This window comes from Zootoca vivipara, chromosome 6 (assembly GCF_963506605.1).
Source record: "Zootoca vivipara chromosome 6, rZooViv1.1, whole genome shotgun sequence".
Taxonomy (NCBI): domain Eukaryota; kingdom Metazoa; phylum Chordata; class Lepidosauria; order Squamata; family Lacertidae; genus Zootoca; species Zootoca vivipara.
In genome coordinates this window covers 91,758,238-91,776,030 of record NC_083281.1, presented here as the reverse complement: position 1 = coordinate 91,776,030, position 17,793 = coordinate 91,758,238, and the positions used below count along the sequence as shown (strand labels likewise).

At 42.9% G+C, this 17,793-nt stretch overlaps 1 protein-coding gene across 5 annotated transcripts in view; it reads left to right on the top strand.

Annotated features, from left to right (window-relative positions):
• Positions 1-1,710: 1,710 nt before the first annotated feature.
• Positions 1,711-17,793, top strand: part of SLC23A2 (solute carrier family 23 member 2) — a 78,345-nt gene continuing 62,262 nt past the window's right edge. For 2 of the 5 annotated variants that reach the window (XM_035117374.2, XM_035117372.2), the window contains exons 1-2: positions 1,711-1,926; positions 5,826-5,881. The gene's annotated coding sequence lies outside the window, so the exon portion shown is untranslated. Of the gene's footprint in view, positions 1,927-5,825; positions 5,882-11,072; positions 11,276-14,372; positions 16,259-17,793 lie in introns of those variants that run through there. The other 3 variants (XM_060276383.1, XM_060276384.1, XM_035117373.2) reach the window with 3 other exon arrangements.

The following is a 17,793-nucleotide window of genomic DNA, read 5'->3' as shown; positions in this document are numbered from 1 at the left end:
CGCCATGTGCACATGCACAGAAGTGCTCTAACACGCCATGTGCGTGCGCAGAAGCGGTGCCTCTAGATGCGGACTTTTCGGGGTACGTATGGGCCTCCGGAACGAATTAAGATTGTATCCAGAGGGTCCACTGTATTGAAAAGCAAGGCAGCTAGTAAGCCTGATGTTTATTAACTGTTGCAACAGGGTGCTCACAACCACATGCAGGAGTCAGGAAGGACCCAGTCCCAGAACAATATACTGTAAGTCCCTTACCGGTATATAGACTTTTGAAGTTGCCCATCCTGAGACCCCCCCCCCCCAAAAAAAATCATACATACATCACAGAAGGAGGCGGGCTATAGCGGAAATCCTGTCTGGCAGGATACTGATAATGGTCATTTGATTGCTTCACCTGGCCAGCCTGGTCATTCCTTTTGAGATGATAAATACTTACCAGTAGTTCCTGAATCCAGGTCACAGGCTCACCCTATTCATACGCAATACACCCTTAAGACAGGATTTGTGAGCAAAGAGACAATGGGGAGGTTTTCCCATTTCCTTTCTCACTGCAGAGAATTTTAGAGGTGGCTGGAAGAGTCAAAATGGCTTCAGGATTGTTCTATACTATTTCAGACATGCGGTTTATATACTGTACTGTATTTATGATCATAAATCTACAAGGCAAAAACATACCGGTACATACATATGATTTTTATATATGAGACCTTAGAATTCCTATAATACCAGGCAAAAAGTGCCCTATAATTTTTTAAAAAATCAATATACTGTAGACCCAACCATAAGTTGTCAGGTGCTACCATGAACCAAGAAATTGTTTTTATAGGAGGTGCCCCCTTTTCCACCTCCATTGAGGTAGGTCACCTCTAAAAAGCTTTGGACCAGGCGTCCTATTGGAAAGACCCAGTTTTCTGAGTGCATGTTCTGGAAGTTGGGCAATAGGGGCAGTACAGGATGTTGGCTGAGGCAAACAACAGATGCAATAATAAATTCCCTCTCACACACATATAACATATTCTGTATAAAATACAGGGGAAAGAATTAGCACAAATAAATAAATAAAACGGGTGCATATGGTCAAATTAACGTATTTGGGTAGACTTGCGGGTATAAGGCGGCATATAAATTAAATGAATATTATATATATATATATATATATATACACACACACACACACACACACACACACACACACACACACATATATACATATACACATATATACCGGTATATACACACACTGTCCGAATACGTAATCTAGGCATGTCCACTCGTTCCTTTATTCCACTCCGAGGATTTTATGGAAAATAGGTTTTACCGTTTCATGTACATCGCCTAGAGATGGACAGATAAAAATATATAGAGATACACACAGAGAGAGCAAATGGATTAATCCGTTTATGAAAACGAACAGCGAGCGCAGCAGCATAGCTGCCAAGTTCTCCCTTTTTAAAAGGGAAATTCCCTAATGCTGAATAGGCTTCCTCGCGAGAAAAGGGAAAACTTGGCAGCTATGCGCAGCAGCCTCCTCAGAGAAGAACAAAGGCGGCGGCGGCGCTATCTCCATCCCCGGCCTGCCCTCCAAGCCGAGGAAGGGCCGCGGGGTGGGAGAAGAAGCCGCCGACGCTTCCGAGACGCCGCCGACGCCGGGGGGGGGGGGCGCGAGAAAGGAATCCCGGCGCTGCCCGAGGGGCCGCGGTGGAAGGCGCCATCTTGTGAGGAGGGGGCGGCCCTCGCTCGCCTGCCCGCCCTCGCGTCCTACCTCCTCCTCCTCCGCCGCCGCCTCCTGCTCCTCCTCCTCTTCCATGCCTCGGCCGCGAAGTCCCCTCGCTCGCGCTCCCTCAGTCTCCGCCGCTCTTCGAGGGAGCGCAGCCACCCCAGGCCTCTGCTGCCGCCGCCATTTCTAGCCGCTTCCAGCCATGACAGGTGAGGGGAGGGAAGGTCGCTCGGATAGGGAAAGGGGGGGGGAATGCCCCATTCTTCCATTCACGCCCACCTGTCCGAACCCCCCCCCCAGATGCTTCGCCCCCCCGAATATCCAAGTTATTTCTGGGCTCCTTCCTTCCCTCCGCGGCTTCGCCATCCTTCCTGAGCATCCCTTTCTCATTTCGTTTCTTTCCATCGCTGGTTTCTTCTTGCCCTGCCAGGCCCACAGCCGCCCCGTTATCCCTACACGCCCGCCCAGGTGCCCACACGCCGCTTGGGACCCCCCTTGGCCGGCCTTTCCCGGCCCCTCCAAGCATCGCCTTGCCTCAGAATAACGACCCCCGACCCCAAAAGGTGGATCCCGCACATACGTCCTTTTGCATCTGCCTACCTCCCCACCCCCCAATATAACCCATTTTTTCACCTCTTCTGCCCTTCCCCTCTAAATATTCGGAATTTACACCTCTTGTTCTTTTGGCTACCTGGACCAGTAGTTCACGACTTTGCTTTCTTTCTACTCTTTGCTTCTCCTGGTTTATAAGGGGCAGTTATTACAACCCCCCCTTTTCTCTGTCCCCCCCCGAATAATCCATACTAACCTTTGTACACTGTTTTGTGCAATGATAATAGTTGCAGCATGCACAGCTGTCACACCCTTCAGAGAACTCCTCTTTACTGTGTGCCTGGAGTCATTGATTTCCATGTGTGTGCGCACACAAATGTGGTCCCCCGGTTGCCCCTTCTTTCCACCTAGGCATATTCTGCCTATAGGAATCCTACCATTCCTCTTCTCCCCACTAGACCCTGATGGTTGCAGCCTAGATACACATATTTTTCCTCCATGCCAAGCTATAGCATTTGCCGTCATACCCTCTGCCCCTTTTCACGGGCTTTCTGAGGTGAGTGGCCCCCGGTTCTCTTTCCTTCCTGCCCCCACAGCTGATTTGAGTTCTGGCTTTCTACTTGTAGCAACCCGTTTCCTCCACTTATGGGCACTTGAAGTATCTTTCTGTTTATTTTTATATTAACCCAGTTTGTTGTCTCCGTAGCTGTAACTACAAAAGCCTTGCTATCGTATGGTATATTCATTCCATCACGTCTGTTTCTCTGTCTGTCTCTGTCTCCCTGGTAATGCCTTGCTACTACAGCAGATATTAGCCTCATTTTGCTCCCTTCTTGTTTGTACATTGATAATAGCATTCTAGGCATTCCCTGTGTGATACCAGAGCGAACATCTAGCTAATTACTGCAGGGTTTTTGCCTTCAAATTGACTGTTGGAAAAGGATAAGAGGATTGAAATGGGTTGTTGCCAGCGAGAATCATCCATCTGATTAAAAATGAATGCTTTCTCCCTAACGCACTCATGGGTGTAACCTCTCCCTTTCACTTGTATGTCCATCTTTTTTAAAAAACAAAACAAAATGGGTGGCAGACATATAAGGCTGGGTGAAGAATTTAGGTTAATTCACCTGCAGTGATAGACTACATTCCCTGTCTGGTTGGGACTAATTTAAAATTGATGCAGGGATAGTGTGTTTCTGTAACTTTAACTTATAAGCTGCCTGCCTTTCAAACTAGAGAGTATTTCTTGTATGTTAAAATATTGGAGGACAAGGAATTAATTATTCTCTCTTTCATTGAGCAGCATCATTCAAGCCTCTCCTCTAAAACTGAATGACGTAGCTGATACCTACTAATGTTGCTGAAGCCATACACTTACTGTATTCTTAAAAGATAGTATATTCTGCCAAAGGAGTATATGCTTGCTCACTTTTCATCCCTTCATTTTGAAATTGACATAGGTATTCCCCTGCCCTTCAAAGATAAGCTTGGAACACAACCTTGATCTACTCCTATATTATCTATTCTAGCTATTTTCTTTGAATGCTCAGTCCCCTCTTGAAAAGCGGAAGATGAAACAATCAATGAATTTGCTTTGAATGACTGAAATAATTGCTTTTCCTTGTCATAATTGATTGCATTGTCTCTCAAGGATTCTGGGTCAATGAGTGTTCTGTTGCTGGACAGTTTTTAGTCCTCATTTTAGTCCTTGTTGAACTGGACAGTTGGAGACTCCGCAGGACTGGAAATGCTGAACAAAAGCTCAGCACAAATACTGAGTGTGGGTGTGGACTGACTATTTAGATTTGTGCATTTGGGGGAGGTGGGCACGAACTGAATGACCATGGGAAGTGGTGGCAGAGCAAATAATAGATTGGCCTTTTGCAGCCCTCTACTGACTGGGAATTGAGAGAACATCAGACAATTCATGTGTAGAATCCTACCATGTCATGTAGTCCAAGCAGTATGCTTATCTACAGAATTGCCCTTGTTGGCTGGATCTTGCACTCCAGCAGCCCTGGAAGCAATCTATTCCAAAAAAAGAGTCTTCTCCCTTGCATGTTTTTTAAAGGTAGTTGCTAAAGATCATAGTTGATAGGAAGCTTAGTGTGAAATCTTAATTCTTTGATGGTCTGATGCTAGGAACAAAAGCTACCCTGGAACAACCATTGATGTTTGGTTAATAGACTGTAAACAAAAGTAATGAACAAGAAACTAGATTGGAGGGCAAAAATGAATGTTGCTTGGATTTTTTGTTTTTACTGTATCTGTAATTTATACTAGTAAATAGGTTTAGATGCATCATCTTAATACCTGATTAACTTTTAAGAACAAAGATAGGTCACACCTTGGCATGTATTATTGCTAGCTAGCAGAGCATAATGCCTGGTGAATTGCCGGGGGGCACAGTAGATAACAAAGCACAGTATAAAATATTAGGATTATAGTTCCCTCTCCCAAATCATTGTTTTCCACTGTATAGTAATGCCTTATCTAATAACTCTTGCTCTACAGCCCACAATGCCAGTAAATATTGGAAGTAGATCTCATTGATTTCAGACGAACTTGTTTCCAAGTAACCATGCTTGAAATCAGTGAGGATTAACTGGAAATATCACTTTCCTCCTCTATAGAATACTAAACTGCTTCCCTCCAACTTTATAGAAGCTCAGTTTTTGATTTTCACAGATTGTTCATGAAGCTATATGTAAGCTGTTATAATTAGGTGACATAAGGACCTTGTGTGTGATCAAATATCAGCAGTGTAATTGAAAACTATTGACCTGATTGGTTATGTAGGCAGTTAGAAAAGTCAGCTCTGCCTAAAATAATAGTGGTTCAGCAATTAACTGTAAGAGCAGGATGCAGTTTTGGTGTTGTAAGTTCTCTTCTGCTGTTGCCTGTGGATGTGCAGCCATTTATCTTTGACCACAGGTCAAAGATGCAGGAGGTGCTTGACAGTGTCTTAAGTGGACACACATAGAATGGGAAATGTAATGCTAGTAGCATCTCAACTGTGTAACAACTTAAACACAGTGGCCGCTCCAGCATGTCAAGGATGGCTGAGACAGTATAAGTTACGTTGTGTTTTATTTATATACAGTATTGCTTTTTGGCCCAAGGGTCTCCAAAGCGGTTAACAACATATTACTGGTAATACAAAAGAAAGATACCACAAATACAATCAACCAATCAAAACAATATAACATAGCAAACTACAAAATACCCATCAGTTACAATGGATATCACAAGAAGAAGGTCATATGTTAACGATCTAGTAAGCAACGCTATGGAGTGTTGTAGGTATTGCAAAAGATTTTAGGGACAGGGCAGGATAGAATGCAAAGCACTGAAGGGGAATATGTACACAGCTGGATTTTTGTAGGCTTGTGTGGGCATTTTGAAAATGCATGGATGGCCAGACTTTGCACAAGTAATGTACAAACAGTTGACAGATGTTGGGATTTTATTCTTAAGTGAAGGCTTGGACAATAGTTGAAGAAGCTGTTACGAAAAGATGTTCATTAAGTTAAAATGAACTTTTTGTTTTACTCAGAAACTCCAGGAAGAGGATATTAACAAATGGGAATGTCCTTCATGATGTCGAGAAAGGTAGGAAAAAGATTAAAGATGGGAAAATAAAGCTGCATTCTGTGTTCTGTTGCTGACTTCAAAGCTGGAATGGGATGTAAAGAGGAACATGTTTTGACCAGAAGGATTATCTTTGGTTTTGATAAAAGTCTTAGGAAAATACTTTTCCAGCAATTTGTAGAGGAGTGAGGACTTTTATTCTCTTCAAAATAACAGAAATCAGGCTATTCACCAATTATTCTTTGAAAGCTTGAGGTTTGCACAGTTGATGAAAAATTTCTCTTGTGTGGCACCACCTTTCTAAATACTGTAGATCTGCAGCAGCCAGTCTCTGCTTCAGTAACATGCCCACCTTCAAATGAAATCTATTGGTTTACATTCTTGTTCTGAGCATCATGGATTCAAATGTTTATTACCAGGAGAGATGTCATGCCCTGACATTTTCTATAAAAGCTCAGTGGTAGGGCTGGGAAAGACTGCTGCCTGAAATCCTGGGAAGCAACTCCCACATAAGTTGTGGACTTACTTTACTTTTAGAAAATGTATTGTTAATGTGGTGACAGTGTTAGACCAGGGAGATTCAAGGTTTCATTCAGCCATGGGTGACCTTGGGCCAATCAACGTTTTCTTTGTCTTCTATACAGGGGTCTTGTGAGAATCAAATAGTATGAAGCAATGTATGATACCCTGGGGGGGAAAGGATTAAATTAAAAGGTTATAAATTAAACCAACCAACCTTCAAACAATACCTGATGCTGATTGCCTCCCCTCCCCCAATATCCTTTTCTGGAAACCTGATGAGTCACTATGCTTTATTAGATTAGATTATTATTTTAAAAGAATGTATCTGGCATTTGTTTATTTTTTGCCTTGGCTTTTGTTCAACCTTCAGTGTCACGTGAAAGCTTCTCTGATAGCTTGGTGATCAGTTCTCTGTCTGTGATCCACCAACTGAATGTGATCATCTAAATCTATTAGTAACCAATGAGGATGGGGTATCTAACTGGAGTTACTAATCTCTTATGATGCATGCAGATAGTATATAGGAGGAGTTAACATGTATAACTGCTTACCCTCCTACTAGGCATGTCCTAGTCAATAAAAATAATAGTACTTTTATTATTTATACCCGACCCATCTGACTGGGTTGCCCCAGCCACTCTGGGTGGCTTCCAACATATATAAAAACATAACAAAATGTTAAACATTTAAAAAACCTTCCCTATATAGGGCTGCATCCAGCTGTCGTCTATAGGTTGTATAGTTACTTATCTCCTTGACTCACGGGTTGCATAACTCCATACCCTCCAATGTTTCTCTGGTGAAAATAGGGATGTCCTAAGGAAAAGTGAGACATTCCAGGGGCAAATCAGAAACCGGGGCAGCTTCTGTAAATTTGGGGTTCTCTCTGGAAAATAGGGACACTTGGGGGATCTGTAACTGCTCCTTGGTGAAGATAAATGTGGAGAAAAATGTTACCGTATATGTCAGTCTATAGAATGAATAACCTTTGCAGGAAAGACAGTGTGCTTCAAATCATTTAACTGGTTTTTAGATCATAGCTGGAATGTCTGCTTTTCAGTGGTTGCTAGAATACTTGTTTCTGTACTGATGTATGAAAAGCTTAGGATTTGTGGATTAAAGCACTTAAGTGTCACCATGCGAGATCTAGTATCGGCAGGCTACTGGAGTTCAAGCGTTATACATGTGAAAATTTCTTAATAGTTTGGGCAACATACCATACTTTAAATAATCTGTACTGCAGCTCCAGACTTTCTAATAGCAGTAGGATAGGTTTCTTATACATATATACATACATATATATTTGTAGGCAATTTGATTAGAAAGCAGTTTGGTTGAAGAAGGGATGAAGAAGGGATGGTTATAAATCACCCTAGCTTGATTCTGCCAAAAAGAGATTTACATTGATCAGTTATTCTTGCTTCGTTCCACTCTCATTGTTTCTCCGCTGAAAAACTTGAATACTGTATATTCAGAAGCATAAACACAGATATTGTAACATTTGAGCATAGAGAAGCACTTTAAAATATTTTTGATGTCTGTCAGAAGTTTGTCGCTCATAAAGTTCTTCCTCATGTGTTTTGGAATAAAATATGTTTTAACGTCACTGCCATGCCTAGTCCTTTGGCAAATAAAATGTCATGCAGTAAGGAAACTTCTACTGATATGCTTCCTCCTTGTCTCATGAGCAGGCAGGCTACTGAACCCAATGTGAAGAATTCCAGCTGTGGCAGTAATTAAAAGCAAAAAAATGATATGGAAAATTGACATTTTCGTGCCTGAGTTAAAAAAATCCAAATGACACCCCATCTACTTAACATTAGGATACCCTCCTTTAGAAAGGTTGCCTGTATAAGCCTTGTTGAAATGAGCAAGGAGATGGTAGAATTCTTGTTGTGCATTCATATTCAAAACATCTAAGTAGGTTGGGCTGTATATGTCAGACCTAGCTCTGCCCACCGCTGCAGTTAGTGGTACCCAAAATCTGCTGCCCTACTTTGTCTAATGATGGTTACCACCTCTATCTGAACTTATTAAAGTTGAACTTCCTTCATTTGCCCTGTTAAGCATTTCATGACAAGCATATTTTAGGAAAAAGACATTAGGCCTCTGTCCAAGTTGTATAATAAGAAAATAGCATGTGTGTGTTGTTGTTTTTGGTAAGCAAGCTGTTATCCTTCATCCAAGGACCAGCTTGCATAATAATTCTTTAATGGCTTAATGCCTCTGACCTGCGTTCAAAAATTTCTTGTGTTCCTTGTCAAACCTCCATGCTACAGAATCAGGACTGTAGGAAAAGTTTTCAGACTAGATACACCTACATTGCTGCTGCTGCTGTTTCAAGAAAGAATGTAAAGCACAAAGCCAATGGCTTATAGATAGGTGAAGCCATATTTGGTCTAGGAAAAAAATGAGATGTTACTACAGCTATAGCTAAAGTTGAACAAAAGTTGTACAAGAGCCCACTGGATCAGACTTTGTGGAGGATGCTTAGTAAGGATTTCTGTGGGATCTGCCAAAAATGTTCTTAAGAAGTGATTTTCAAGCTTTCTATATGCAGGTAACTCTGTTTCAGCATGTTAGTTGGTTCTCATTATGGAATTATGGGACATGTTTTTGATTGTTCATGCAGATTGTGGCCTCATCAGTACCATTACTGCTTCTGAATGCTGATTTAATGTGCCGGGTGTTGTATAAAGTGCCTAAGTGACAATTATTCTAATCTACAGTAGATGATCATGATGGGGACTAGTCAGGTATGGGGACCATCATGGCAATGGAGAAGCTCAGATGGTTCGGGAAAGGCTTTGTTAAGGTTATGTGAGATATGGAAAGGACATTAAGTGTAGAAAGGACAAGAAGTTTCAGAAGGCATTCAGATTTGGTGGAAACCCAGCTATGTGGGTCTGTTAGATGGGTTTTGGGTAGTGGGTGCTTTCTGCCAACATTGGCTCTCATGGTTCTAAACTACTTGCTACAGCTATGTACAGTGGAACCTCGGTTTATGAACACCTCGGTTTATGAATTTTCGGTTTATGAACACCGCAGACCCATATGGAACGGATTAATTCATTTTCCATTACTTTCAATGGGAAAGTTCGCTTCAGTTTATGAACGCTTCAGTTTATGAACAGACTTCCGGAACCAATTACACCCATGTTTCAGTTTATGAGCGCTTCAGTTTAAGTACTGCGCGGACCCATCTGGAACGGATTAATCCACTTTCCATTACTTTCAATGGGAAAGTTCGCTTCAGTTTATGAACGCTTCAGTTTAAGTACCCTGCGGACCATCTGGAACGGATTAATCCACTTTCCATTACTTTCAATGGGAAAGTTCGCTTCAGTTTATGAACGCTTCAGTTTATGAACAGACTTCCGGAACCAATTGTGTTCATAAACCGAGGTACCACTGTAATGGCATTTTGCACCATATTTCTGTTGGTTAAGCTTCAGCTAAGCTTGGTATAGACAACTGCTGGCCTGGCTCCCAATGTGGTGCTTGAAACTTGTGTTTACGGTCCTTCATTTGTAGCCCCCTCTATTAGTAAATGTATATTTAGCTTTAGGTGTACAGTGGTATCTTGGTTTGCATACATTTTGGATTACAAACACATCAAACCCGGAAGTGCATGTCCTGGTCTGCAACCTTTTTTTTTGGATTACAACCCATATTTTTTTTGGATTACGAACAAAAATTTTTTGGAGGCCCCATTGGCAAAAGCGTGCCTTGGGTTACAACCTGTTTTGGTTTACAGACGGACCTCCGGAACGGATTATGGTTGTAAACCAAGGTACCACTGTAAATGTTATGATCATATACAATGTTGGCACCATAATTTTATTTTTAGAATATAGCTCTTTTCCTGTTTGCTTTTTTTATATTGAATCACTCTGACTTTCACCAATCATTCAATAACTTTTTAAGGCTTGGAACAATGCATCTGTTGTACTAATTATAGTTGGAATTGTTTTTTTTTTCTGAACACTGTTGTGACAGTTAGTAATTTGTTGAATGGACAGAAAATCACTGTTGGAGGCACTACAGATGGTGGGTCTCCTCAAAGAGGGGGAATAACTAACTTCTCCCTTTAGCTGTGGGAAACATCAGACAAATTTATTTCTTTAAATGCTTTTATAACCCAGCCTTCTTCATCAGTACCAGTACCAGGGTGGGGTTCAACATAAAATAGTGATTAAAAACTATCTGAAGAAGTGTGCATGCACACGAAAGCTCATACCAATGACAAACATAGCTGCCAAGTTATATCTTTTTTAAAGGGAAATTCCATTATGCTAAATAGGCTTCCTCACGAGAAAAGGGAAAACTTGGCAGCTATGATGACAAACATAGTTAGTTTCTAAGGTGCTACTGGAAGGAATTTTTTATTTTGTTTCGACTATACCAGACTGTCAGAGGTTCTTGCAGCTACTCTTGAGTAACGACGCTCCACACCTGCTTGTCTTTAAGGTGTTTTTTATTGTGCATCTTATTTACAGTGCAGAGTCTGGAAAACATGTCTGCTTACTTCGAGTTAGAACCTCGCAATGGCTTCTTTCTGTTTCGCACCCAACATAACAGCTTGGGAACCCCAAAGCGCCTCCCTCTTGCCCTACGGGGTGCCGTACGCCTCAATTCAGGCATTGGGGGGGGCGTCCTTTTGACTGCTCTCCCGTCATTTCCTCCCCAGCTGCTTCCTTCTCTACTCGGTGTTGAGGCTCTCTCATGCTGTCCGAGCCTCTCCCCTCCCTCTCTACTTCCTGATTCCTGTAATCTGATCCGCTACTGGACTTGATGCTCTGAGAGGAACTCGACCTGATTAGGGGGGCTGTTCCCTATAAGCCCTCCCCCTTACACAGACCAACATGGCTACCTACCTGTGATTAAAAAAAGGTTAGTGAAACCAACAAAACATTGCTAGAAACAATGGCAAACAAAATAACTGCAAACTGCTTAACAGCAAAGACTAAAACAGCCAGTCATTGAACATCTAAAAAGCCTAAGGCAGCGGTTGGCAACCTAAGGCCCATGGGCCACAAGCGGCTCATGGACCCCCGCCACCTGCTCAGTTGGCTCCTGCAGCCAATTGGAAGCTGCGCACGCCTCCTCCGCACCGGAAGGAGTTCCAGAAGTAGTGTTTGTGCATGTGTGCGTGTGCGTGCGCACACACACTCCGGCCCACTGTGGCGTCTGCGGGACTGTGAACCGGCCCAAGCCACAAAAACTTTGCCGACCCTGGCCTAAGGGAACAGATATGTCTTTCCTTGTTGCCAAAATGACAGTGGTGTCAGCACTGAATGTACCTATAGGGGAAGGGCACTCCACAAATAGAGTGCTACCTTGTAGGATACTCCAGCACCACTGGGCAACCTTCTCTTAACAGTGTGATGTGAAGAATAGCTGCTGTGCAAGTAAACAGGGTGTGTTTTATACAAAAGAGGATGCACTGGGATAGTTTGCATGCCACACTAAGCCAAACCATGACTGGACACGAATGCATTAGTGTGTGATTTCTTGGAGGGAAACTAGTGCTGCTCCACTCCCTCTCCTGGTCCTTCTGCACTACCTTAAGCTAAGCCAGAAGTTGGCTATGCATTATGTCTGGACTCTGACCCACACCTTGGGTGGGGGTCATGAGTTGTCTCACCGCAAGCAAAGCAGAAAGCCAAGGGCAACCTTGGCTGCAGCTCATGGTTTCTCTGGAGCCTGGGTTGGGATGTAATGCTAAGCCAAATATGACTTACTGCAGCTCCTGGTAGTATGGCTAGCAAGAGGATCAGAGGGAAGGGAAGTGGCTACCAGTTTCCCTCTTGAGTACCTTCATGCTTGCACATTCATGTGTAGTGGTGGTTTGGTTCAGCATTAGTTAAGAATTGGGCTACTCTAATTCACTGACAGAGTAAATCACTGAAAGTCTTAAAACAAACTTGAAATATTTCCTCAAACATTAGCAGTGTAGTCAGAAGAATTCACATTCATTTCAGTGGGGCTTACTTCCAGGCAAATGGGTACAGGATCACAGCTTAAATTTATTAATCATTTATTAGCCGCTTTCCAAATCCCCATGTCAGTAACAAATTTTATTAAAAAGATTCATAGCTGTTTGCCCTAATTTTGCTGTTAGAACAAAATGCATATGTAGAAGTAACTGACTTCCCCAATTTTAATATAATTGAAAAATAGTAATGCCATCTTGCCTGCTAAAAGAGATCCATGTTGTATGAAGCTTGATACCTCCACTTTGAACCTGTGGACCAGATTGCCTTGCCTGCTGTGTATTCTGTTTTGGGGAGCTAACAACTGTGTTACCAAGCAACTGATGAGACATGATTCTTATACTACCATTGGTGAAAGAATATTCAGTCTGGTAGTAGCACATATTTAATAGTGATCAAGTGTAAAAAAATGTATGTATTGGCAGAGTTGGTACTCTAAGTCAGGGTTTCCCAAACATGGGTCTCCAGTTGTTTTTATTTCTTATCATTTGTTTTATTGGTTAAAGTAAGTTATAGCTCATTGTTATAATAATTAGTTGGTCACAAATTGCGACTTTTGGTGTTGATTTAGTTCAGCCTTCCCCAACCTGCTACCTTCTAGATGTTTTGGACTACAATGCCTATCACTCCATCACCATACAAAATCTGATGGGAGGGCACCTGGTTGGGGAAGGTGGATTTAGTTGTGGAAAACCATTCTTGAAAACCATTTTCTAGTGTGCCAGCAAGTTCATGTTGGCCCTGGAGTAGTGAAATGGCATTTCTTTTTGACACTGCACCTTGAACATGGCAGAACATGAATGGGAAGGGGGACAGAAGTGTTATGCCTGCTGTTAGGATTAATATAATTGGTCAGGTAATTGCCAGGCTTGTGACAAGGCTCACAATTATCTTGCACAGCAGATTGCTTTATTAGAACCATAACAAAATCAATAATGAAATCTGATTTTTGTTTTGTTCTTTTAAATGTTTCTGATAGGCACTTGCAAATCCAGAGTCTCTTGAGCTTGCTTGAATGTTAGGTTTTGCCCTACCCTGCTTTAAACTTTTCTGCTTTTTTTCAATTTCCTTAGCAGTTTCTCGTGTCTGTTCATACATGTGGTAAAAGGTGCCATTAACTTGTGGGATTCATAAGTTGTTCATAATCCTTTTGTTCCAAACACAGTGATTGCATAAACAATGTCCACATTCAACTTGGAGCATTCTTATCCAATCCATAGTTGTGGCAAGTATTTTTTTTCCTGGAACTTCCTGCTATAGTAATTACGAGTAGGCTTAAGTGCAAATAACTGAAGCAAATAGCCTCCCTAGGTAAGTGCCCCAGGTGAGAGATGGGGTGGTTTCTGACTGGGATGGTTGGATTGATCTCTTTATTTATTTCTCTACATTCTACTATTATGATTAGAGGTGGGTTAACAGCAGTATTAGTCTGGGCCAGAGACGGAGGAGGGGAATGAGGCTGCCATCTCTGTGGTGCTGTGTAGGGGGTGGTATGGAGCTGGGCAAAGTTATGCAGAGACGAGGTGGGTTAGTTATATCAAAGCCCTTGCTCTCTTTCCACTCTGTCTGCTGTATTTCAGAATCTAAGGATCAGGGCCGTCTTAAGCGCCCCTGGCGCGGTGGAGCGACGGATCCCTCCGGCGCCCCCCACCCCGTTTCCCAGCACGGTGGGCGGGCGGGCACACCTGCGCGTTGAACCGGCGGACCGGCCGGCCAGCGGGCGGGTGCAGCTCGCGGCGCCCTCCTGGCGGGCCGGCGCCGTGGTACCCTGCGCCACCGGGGGTCTACCTAGAGCCGGCCCTGCTAAGGATACTGCTTAGCCAACCCCATTCTTCTGGTCTGGTGGTGTTGCTGTTAAATGTCAGGTCTGTCTGAATAAAACATCTATCACCCATGATTTGATTATGGATGAGGGGGGGTGGCTTGGAGTTAGGTAGGTGAGTTGGGTGGCCATATGGTCACCTGGTACACCACCACTCTGGGTCAGGGGGCGGGGCGGGAGGGGGAGAGTTAGGATTGTCCATAAAATGCTATTTCCCTTGCCTAAATTGCTCCGATTTGGACATTGCCTTCTCCTTCCTCGGTTTCCTCCAATACAGTGTATGCCTCTTGGGGTAGAGACCCATCCTGAAATACTTTGGAAAGCACCATTCCCTGTGAATGTGCTATACAGTATAAACAAACTAAGTGGTTATTATCATTGGTATGATTTATATCTGGAAAAGGGCATATTTATCTCATGCTCTGCGGAATGTGATGTTTTCTGGCTTTGCATTATCTCTCGATGAGATCAAACCTTTTATCTTGGCAACAGAGCCAGCTATCTCATCTTTACCTGCAGCATGAAACAGATGACCTTGTTTGCTGTAAAAATGTCCACTCTTCTGGTTCCGATTAGCTCTGTAGACTAGGGTCATGCACAGGAGCTGAGCAGGACTGCACTCCCACAGTCACAGGGAAGTGGAGCTATGGTAGTTCAGCACATGATTGGAGCCTAGAAAACCAACTTTTTGTGTGATTTGAGACTCCACATGGGAAGTCTTTAAGCAGCGAATACTCAAAGTACCCTGCAACTCACTACCTGAAATATACTCCCTTGGGTGCCATTCCTCCTCCCTGCAAATTTATCAGAGTTATTCTGGAATATCCACAAATAAGACATAACCTGTACAGGTAATGGACTCAAAACATTCTGATTCTCTCTTCCCTCTCCTTTTGTATGAGGCTCAGCATTACCCTGAAGCTAAAACTTGACATGTGATTGCAAGTGAAGAATTCCCAATCCAGTGTTTTGTTTTTAAGGTGCAACAAAGGGACCATTGGTGAGGCAGGTTTCCTCTAGTCAACCTGAAAGCCCAACCTTGAAGATTTGGGTTAAACAGCCACTGACTGCCATTTCTCCCCCAGAAAAGCACCCTACCCCTTCATTTTTATTTCTGTTTGCTACTGAATGTCTAGTGGAGCCCTGAAGCCTGCTTCACAAATATTTAAGATGTGCACATAAAAAAGAACATGTGTGTATGTGATGAGCACATAGCTGGGAAACCAACCAGATGGGCAGGATGTAAATAATAAAATTAATTATTAATCAATCAATCAATTAAATTAATTATTATTGCCATAAATACATTGCTGTTTGCCCGCATTCACTTAACAAGAAACCTATAATTGCTAGTGCCTAATCTGTAAGGAGCATTCTGAAGGAAATCAGCCCTGACTGCTCACTGGAAGGACAGATCCTGAAGCTGAGGCTCCCAATACTTTGGCCACCTCATGAGAAGAGAAGACTCTCTACAAAAGACCTTGATATTGGGAAAGATTGAGGGCAAACGGAGAAGGGGACGACAGAAAACGAGATGGTTGGACACTGTTCTCAAAGCCACCGACATGAGTTTGACCAAACTGCAGGAGGCAGTGGAAGACAGGAGTGCCTGCCGTGCTCTGGTCCATGGGGTCACGAAGAGTCAGACACGACTAAACGACTAAAGAACAACAATGTAAGGAGCAGCCCTGCTAGACTTGTAAGAGGTAGACTGCTATTGACTGCTGGTGGGCATGTCCTTTCCAGCACGCCCTTGAGCAGTTCTTGAAGGGTTGCTATAATGCATGTCCCCAGGCATCCATGGTAACCCTTATCCTCTCTGCTCTGTCCTGCAGCACTTGCTTCCTTTCTCCACCCTTCATCAAAGTAACTTCCCTTTCAGCTTGACCTCTGCACACAGAAATGACATGCCAGCAGTTTTGCTGTGTCACTCTATATTGCACTGGGCATAAGCAGAGCTCTTCTGATTCAGGCTAAAACTCCCATCTTGTCCAGCGTCTTGCTTCTTACAAAGCCCGCAAGCAGGGCTCCGGTTGCCGCTCCCCAGCAATGTGTCATGTAAGCACCTGTTCTTTTATATGAATGCTCTAATCTCCTTTTAAGAATATAGTATGTTTTTATTAACAGGTTTTTCTTGAGTAACAAAGGTACATAACACATCTTTGTTTAATAATAGTTTAGTCCTTCATACAGGTCTGTTATGTGAGACATTATTGTTATAGGCAATGTGGCGTAGCGGGGAAGTGAAGTGGGGAGAGAGAGGTGAGGAAATAGAGTGGGGGGGAACAGTAAACTTTTATATGAGCAGAGCTTTTGTGTCAGCATCACGTGAGTGCGTATCTTATGTTTGCTGGTGAAGTGAGAGGCCAGAGGGCCCAGGACATGGCTGGTTGTATTTGGTTGGTTGCAGTTGCTGGGTTAAACCAGCCATATCAATTCGCATACTATCAGGGGAGGTTAGTATTTATCTTGTTGGTCTATATATGCAATAAAGGGGAAATAGACCGGGTGAAAGCGTTCTTTGTTTTTCCCCATGCTAATTTCAGTTTGTTAGTTAGCATTTCGAGTATGTCGGTTTCCCATACAGTTTGGTACCAGTGGTCCATGTTCACTCATGATACTTCCAGTGTCTGGTTATGACACTCCTAACTTCTGAGAGTAAGTGCCTTATGAGTTACCGTATTTATCATGGGAGTGTGCATTGTTGTCTTGGAAGATAATTTTTAGAGCCGGTTCTGGAGTTGCGGATTTATTGTAAGATTGCTATCCAAAAGGATTGAATTTGGGGGCAACTGCACCACATATGGAGGTATGTACCCATGGTGGTGCAGCCTCTCCAACACCTAGGTGGAGTTCCTGGGTGTATCATTTCCAGTTTCTATGGTATTAGGTAGCACCTGTAGATTAGTTTAAAAATGAGTTCCCTCCTCTTGGCTGAAAGGGATTTGAAGGGCAATTCAGTCCACAATTTTGACCAGTGGGTTGAGTTTATTTTGTATATTGTGACGTGTTCCCATTGTAGTAAGGAGTGTAGTGTCTTGGAGTAGTGCTTTGTATATTGCTGATACTGTCCCTTTGCTGTGTCCCTCTGTTGATAGTAGGAGTTTTTCAAAGTTAGTCAAGGGCCTAGTGGCAGTTGCCTTTGTTGCTGGGGTTGTTTAATAAGGCATGTAGTTGTTGTTGGGTCAATCAGGGTATTTGGGTGTTCCCTACTTTGTCTTGTATTTCTAGTATCAGTATGGGGCTGCCATTTTGTAGACCTTTGGCTTGCCAAAGCTTTATTTGAAAGCTTTGGGATGCATGGGGGAACAGTGGGTTGTAAACTGGGGGGTTAGAGGGGACAGGGCTTGGGACAGTATTCCTATTTTTTCTTTCCGTGCTTTAAGCATGGTCTGTGTGAATCTGTTTTTTGTTGTGAGAGTTTAGAAATGGGTACACTGAGGTGAGGGTGTTCCTGATTATATCTAATTCTCTGTGCACCCATTCTTTTGTTTCATCTTCTAAAATGAATACTGTATTGGGAATTCTCCTTCTGAGGTAGGGAGATGCAGGGATCTGGCTTTTTGTGGGATTCATGGCTTTTTGTGAGAGAA